Below are 7,558 nucleotides of genomic sequence, written 5' to 3'. Positions count from 1 at the left end.
TTTTCTTCTGTTCCTTTAAGGGGGGCTTGAACTCAAAAAATCAGACAACCGCTTCTCTTGACTAAGCAACATAAATAAAAAAAGTAGAAAACACACACCCTGCTAGAAGCATATAAACCAACCAGATTGTTTTGCCTCTATTTGCCCTTCATACAATCATGCTGATGTACTGTAATTACCTACTTACTGGGATATAATCTAAACTGGAATCTCTTATCTCTTATTTCTCCTTCCCAAACTTTCCCCCTCACTGGGCTAAATCTCACACGCGTGTCACTTGGCACCATTTTGATTGTGGGTAAGTACATTACCTTGATGGCAAGAAAAAGAAAACACTCCCCTCTTAGTACCCATGAGATGGTTTCAATAGTAATTTTATTTGGTTGCATCTCTGCTTCTTCCTGTGTTAGGCAATGGCCTCAGTGCCAGACCCACAGCAAACATTTCTAGGTGTCAGCACTGAAGTAACAAAGGCCATAAAGTTCATATTCCATATTCATTCTTGTGTTCTTCATAATTTGATCTTATCATTGTTTAGGGGTTGTTTTTAACATTTTTACAAAAGATGAGGTGTTAGTACCACACTTTGGCCAAAATATATAAGCTCACGTGCCACGTCAAGGCCCCTCATTTTACACTCATTCTACACTGCCTATTGGCATTATAAATCTGTAGTGCAATTAAAATCAAGTCCCCCAGTGGACAATGTACAGTGGAGGAAATAATTATTTGACCCCTCACTGATTTTGTAAGTTTGTCCAATGACAAAGAAATGAAAAGTCTCAGAACAGTATCATTTCAATGGTAGGTTTATTTTAACAGTGGCAGATAGCACATCAAAAGGAAAATCGAAAAAATAACTTTAAATAAAAGATAGCAACTGATTTGCATTTCATTGAGTGAAATAAGTTTTTGAACCCTCTAACAAAATAAGACTTAATACTTAGTGGAAAAACCCTTGTTTGCAAGCACAGAGGTCAAACGTTTCTTGTAATTGATGACCAAGTTTGCGCACATTTTAGGAGGAATGTTGGTCCACTCCTCTTTGCAGATCATCTCTAAATCCCTAAGGTTTCGAGGCTGTCTCTGTGCAACTCTGAGCTTGAGCTCTCTCCATAGGTTTTCTATTGGATTAAGGTCCGGAGACTGACTAGGCCACTCCATGACCTTAATGTGCTTCTTCTTGAGCCACTCCTTTGTTGCCTTTGCTGTATGTTTTGGGTCATTGTCGTGCTGGAACACCCATCCACGACCCATTTTCAGTTTCCTGGCAGAGGGAAGGAGGTTGTCGTTCAGGATTTCACGATACATGGCTCCGTCCATTTTCCCGTTAATGCGAATAAGTTGTCCTGTGCCCTTAGCAGAAAAACACCCCCAAAGCAAAATGTTTCCACCCCCATGCTTGACGGTGGGGACGGTGTTTTGGGGGTCATAGGCAGCATTTTTCTTCCTCCAAACACAGCGAGTTGAGTTAATGCCAAAGAGCTCTATTTTGGTCTCATCAGACCACAGCACCTTCTCCCAGTCACTCACAGAATCATTCAGGTGTTCATTGGCAAACTTCAGACGGGCCTGCACATGTGCCTTCTTGAGCAGGGGGACCTTGCGAGCCCTGCAGGATTTTAATCCATTGCGGTGTAATGTGTTTCCAATGGTTTTCTTGGTGACTGTGGTCCCTGCTAATTTGAGGTCATTAACTAACTCCTCCCGTGTAGTTCTAGGATGCTTTTTCACCTTTCTCAGAATCATTGACACCCCACGAGGTGAGATCTTGCGTGGAGCCCCAGAGCAAGGTCGATTGATGTTCATTTTGTGCTCCTTCCATTTTCGAACAATCGCACCAACAGTTGTCACCTTCTCTCCCAGCTTCTTGCTAATGGTTTTGTAGCCCATTCCAGCCTTGTGCAGGTCTACAATTTTGTCTCTGACATCCTTGGACAGCTCTTTGGTCTTTCCCATATTGGAGAGTTTGGAGTCTGCTTGATTGATTGATTCTGTGGACAGGTGTCTTTTATACAGGTGACTAGTTAAGACAGGTGTCCTTAATGAGGTTGACTAATTGAGTAGAAGTGTCTAACCACTCTGTGGGAGCCAGAACTCTTAATGGTTGGTAGGGGTTCAAAAACTTATTTCACTCAATGAAATGCAAATCAGTTGCTATCTTTTATTTAAAGTTATTTTTTCGATTTTCCTTTTGATGTGCTATCTGCCACTGTTAAAATAAACCTACCATTGAAATGATACTGTTCTGAGACTTTTCATTTCTTTGTCATTGGACAAACTTACAAAATCAGTGAGGGGTCAAATAATTATTTCCTCCACTGTAACTGAGTAGTAAGACCCTATTGCACCTACCCTTTACCTTAGGGGGTGATACAATTAAATTCAAGTTCCCTAGTGGACAATGTAACTGAGTAGTAACACCCTATTGCACCTACCCTTACCTCAGGGGGTGATGCAATCAAATTAAAGTTCCCCAGTGAACAATGTGACTGAGTAGTAAGACCATATTACACCTACCTTTAACACAAAGGCTCTAGTGAGAAAGCAGGGAGCTTTTAAGCCCCAGCCCATTAACATACACCTGATTTTACCCCTCATATTACGTGAGTGTAGGACTCACGTAATATGAGGGGCCTTGACGTGGCACGTGAGCTTACATATTTTGGCCAATGTGTGGTACTAACACCTCATTCTCTTTGTGAGCAGGTGGTGGCTCTTGTCGTTTATAGCAGCTGGTCAGCTCTATAGTGAGTTAGACCGAGCGCTGGCGACTTTGTTTTTAACATTTAGCTGACAAATTTTGGATGATTTTTCTACCATTTAGTTCCCTAATTTTTATTGTCATGAATATTTACATTTTATAAACTCTACCCCCATGTCTTTTCCTAAAGGGGTGGTTCATTGTTAAATTAACTTTTAGTATGTTATAGAATGTCTTATTCCTAGCAACTTTTCAGCTTTCAGATGTTCTTGTGTTGTTCTTGTGTTGTTCTTGTGTTGTTTTTAACAGTTATTTGGTGAATTTTGGTTGATTTTTCTTGATTTTCCTACCATTAAAATCTTGCTACACTGGGCTGCATAAACCACATTGCTTTGTTTTTCTATTGGTGTTGGATCCTTTGAGTGCACCACTTTTTGTCTCAGTGTGTTGCTAGGTTTGAAAAACACAGGGATGTGGTGTTTGTTGAAAATCCTCCTGAGTTCTCTGACACTCCAGCCACACATGGGATGACTATATTGCTATTTTAATGGGGATCCTCTAGCTGCTCACAGTATAGGGGTATAGTGATGCTTTAGCTGGAGATATTCATAGTAGGGAGAGACCTGTTGCTTTTTCATTTACGGTTTCTCATGTTAAAAACATCTTGTGGGCCTTGTCTATCAAATCTTGTGCAGTGAAAATGGGGAGATATTGTGGAGATAGAGCTGCTTCAACCTGGGGGTTTGTCTAAATGGGGAAATCAATAAAGATGAGGCAGACATCAGATTGTTTTTTAATCTAAGTTTCCACCATAGTTTCAAAGTGAGTTCTGTAGTCCTAAGCATTAGGGTTTTTTTTGTTGCAGACCAGATCTGTACATTGGGGTGACAGGGAATAAACTGTATGGCTTCTGTTTTTGCCCAAGCAATATCAGAGGTCCAGCGGGATGCCAGAGATGGGCTGCTTCATAGTGGTGCTGAAGCTTAGGGGTTCCCAGTCCCCCTAAACAGACCAGGTGGCGAGGGTCTTTTCATTAATTCTATGCGTAGGATGTGTAGCATTGTTTTTCCCTTTTTTAATATCTTGGGGGTTACTGGGAAAGGTATAGGAATTTTAGAAGAATGGACATTTTTAGGGTGAAGACTTCCTAGTAGCAGCTATTTGTCATGGCTACTAAGCGCAAGAAAGTACGCTGCCATAGACTGAGAATCGCCTCTGTAAAAACACACGTAGAGACAATTATCAGTGAATGATCAGCATTGTCTATTTTTGGAGCCATGCCAAGTAGCTGCTACTAGTAGCTCCGTGTGTCTTCATACTTACTTTAGCTTTTCTCCCAAACCAGGATATATAATAGTCTACCCATTTCTGAAGCTCAAGTTTTACATCTTGGATGGGGGGTCCTCATATCTGGGCGTGTAATTACCTAATGTTATACTGTATCAGTAGGCTGTATAGTGCTATTGAGTGTATGCAGCACCACTTATTTAGGCACAGTAAATCCCAGTACTGCAGATGTTACAGTTTAGTGTCTGAAGCACAGGAAGAGTTATGTGATTTGCCAAGGCAACAAGGATCTCATGTAGGAACCACAGTCAGGCTTTCATCAGTCCTAGGCTTAGACTACACTAGGTTGGCATAAATCTTTTTTCGTAGCATGAGTCCCTACATGTTTATAGAATCCTTCCACGTTATTAAGTTTATAGCATGTTGGTAGTTGTAGTCCAGCACCATTTTGGTCTTTGATTAGGAAACTGGAGCAGAACAGTTGGCAGAGGGGGTGTGCGATTAAAGAAAATGAAATGTGAATATGGTCCATACAAATGCATTTTCAGAACTGATCACGATAATGTTGCACTGTAACACATTACCGACACAAAAGGATATCACAATGTAGATAGAACTACTGGTGCCTTACAGTCCTGCTGCACCTAATTGTTACTCTATTGTAATCAAATGGAAATGGAAATAATGGAAGATCCCACATGATTTTCACTCTCTGGGGCACATTTAGGTTAATGTCAGACCTGGCGTTTGGCGGATATTTTCGGCAAGCTGAAAATTGCTTGCCGAAAATAGCGCCATACGCCTCCTACCTGTGCCTGCACTTGAATTAATGAAATATGCTTGGGTGCAGACACATGTAGCTGATATCTGCCAAAAAACACAAGACTTCATATCTCCGGCGCATATCGGCTACATGTGCCTGCACCTGAGCGTATTTCATTCATTCTGGTGCAGGCACAGGTAGGAGGATGCGCTATTTTCGGCTTGCCTAAAATATCCGCCAAATGCCAGGTCTGACATTAGCCTAAATGTGCCCCAGAGAGTGAAACTCATGTTCCATTATTTCCATTTGATTACAATAGAATACCAATCCGGTGCAGCAGGACTGTAACGCACTTCTTTATTGTCTGCATTATTCCAAGCTTGCAAAATTGTAGTTGTTTCTAGTTCCATCTTGGCGGTCGGACTGAATGTTTATTTAGCACTAGCTGAAAATCAGGCTTTCCTGGTAAATGCCCTCTGGAAGTTAATTCATTAGGGTGTTGACATTTTTGACTCATTGTCAGTGCGTTTGGAAGCTTCAGATAAAAATTAAACTGATGTCTAATATTCTTGGAAGCTGCATGTGTCAGGGTGGTTCTGTGTGACTTATTGCTAAGTCATCTAAAAATGAAACCTAAATACAATACATATAAAAGGATTATCTTTATTAGGAAATCAGACAACGAACAGGTGATAATGCCACAGGGATGCCAACCCGGAACTCTGTGCAGGAAGTAACTCCTTGGGGAAACTAATGATTTACCCCAGGAACACTCACTGCCAGTTTTGGCCAGCACAGTGACTGGTATAGTAATTCCTTTCCACCATTATATGCTGGGCTCACTGTGCCATTATACACTGGAGGTAATTTACTGTTATGTTCTGGGCTCAATGTAACATTATACTATATATACTAGAATCTCCCATTCCCTGCTGCACTAAGGCAAGAACTGTTATCTATCTTTATCTTTATTACAGTCTTTATTTAAACTTTATTTTATTTGCTGTCTTATCTGTGAGCATATAAAATGCTAATTATAAACTTTTTGTTTGGACATTGCAATCCTGTATGTTTGCTCCTGAGGAAGAGTGTTGTTCTACACGTGAAACATGTTGAGCTCATTGTTTTTAGGATTTTATTACTTCTGAATTCTGTAAGTAGCCTGTTTTGCACAGGATATTTGTTTTAATAAATGGTATCACACTATTTTCGTTCTCTCTTGTCTTTCTCATAAACTGAGGAATCAGTACATCCTACAATCAAACATTCGATCCTATTTCTTTTGGCACAGTTGTTTTGTGTTCTGGTGATATATACTTACCATATTGAGGAGGTGGAGCCACACCGAATATCATCACTGTTTTGTTTTGTTTGCTTAGTCACTCACAGTTGGTTGACTCATCACTTATTTGTATGTATTACACTATTATTGTTCTCTTTTTTGTTTTATATGAGCTTCCATCGTGTCTTTTGTCTATTAACATTATACCGTGTTTCCCCGAAAATAAGACACTGTCTTTTTTTTTTTAAGCTCCAAAATATGCACTAGGTCTTATTTTCAGGGGATGTCTTATTTTTCCATGAAGAAGAATACAGTACACATTTATTCCATCGTTTGGGCGAGATTTATCGCCCAGCCCTAGGTGGGTGTCTTATTTTCGGGGGGTGCCTTATTTTCCGAGGGGGGTGAAAAATCGGGGGGGTGCCTTACTTTCGGAGGATGTCCTATTTTAGGGGAAACAGGGTACTATATACACTAGAATCTCTCATTCCTTGCTGTTCTAAGGGCTCTGGCACAGGGGGAGATTAGTTGCCCGCGAAAAATCTCCCTTGTCACGGGCGACTAATCTCCCCAAACTACCATCCCACCGGCGAAAATGGAAGTCGCCAGTGGGATGGCACACGCTGATTAGGCGATTTCGGCAAATCGCCAAAAATGCCTCGCGAGGCAACTTCGCCGATTTGCCGAAATCGCCTGCTCAGCGTGTGCCATCCCACCAGCGACTTACATTTTCGCCGGTGGGATGGTAGTTCGGGGAGATTATTTTCCCGTGACAAGGGAGATTTGTCGCGGGCGACTAATCTCCCCGTGTGTCAGAGCCCTAAGGCAAGAACTGTTATCTATCTTTATCTTTATTACAGTCTTTATTTAAACTTTATTTTATTTGCTGTCTTATCCATGAGCATATAAAATGCTAATTATAAACCTCCCTAATTACTGTTTTATTATGAAGCGGCATTTCTGGTTTTACGCAATCACAATTGTTGATAGTTTCTATATGGAAAAGATGAGTCACTTTGGTAGTGTCGGTAGTGTCATTTGCAAACCATTCAGTCCATTAGCACAAATGGAAAATATCAGTTTTACTTTTATTATAGTATGGTAGAAAGGTCAGTGTTTGCCCCTGAGGGCTTGTGATACACAGAGACATCTACTGATTCTATTTTATTGGGGTTATAATAAACCACTCTGGGCATTTGTGTGTCAATATTACCATTTGGAGGAAGAGGAAGGAGACTCAAAGAAAATACAGGGCTAAATCATTATCATACTTATGATATGTGTTGATATGTGATAATAGTTAGATATGACATATTTAGCAAATAATATTTGTGTGTCATTTCTTCAGAACACCATTCTGGTGTATGGGGTATTATAGCTAAGCAGAGCTACAAATTGCAGGTGGGGATTAAGGATTCTAATTAATTTTTTCCTATGCTGGCATTTTTCCTCACTACCAGTTGCAGCGTTTGCTGTCTCTGCTCCCTAACTTGTGTATCTGAAGGTAATATATCAAAAAGCT

Source organism: Xenopus tropicalis, chromosome 8 (genome assembly GCF_000004195.4).
Source record: "Xenopus tropicalis strain Nigerian chromosome 8, UCB_Xtro_10.0, whole genome shotgun sequence".
In the NCBI taxonomy this organism is placed as follows: Eukaryota; Metazoa; Chordata; class Amphibia; order Anura; family Pipidae; genus Xenopus; species Xenopus tropicalis.
This window is presented reverse-complemented; position numbering follows the sequence as displayed.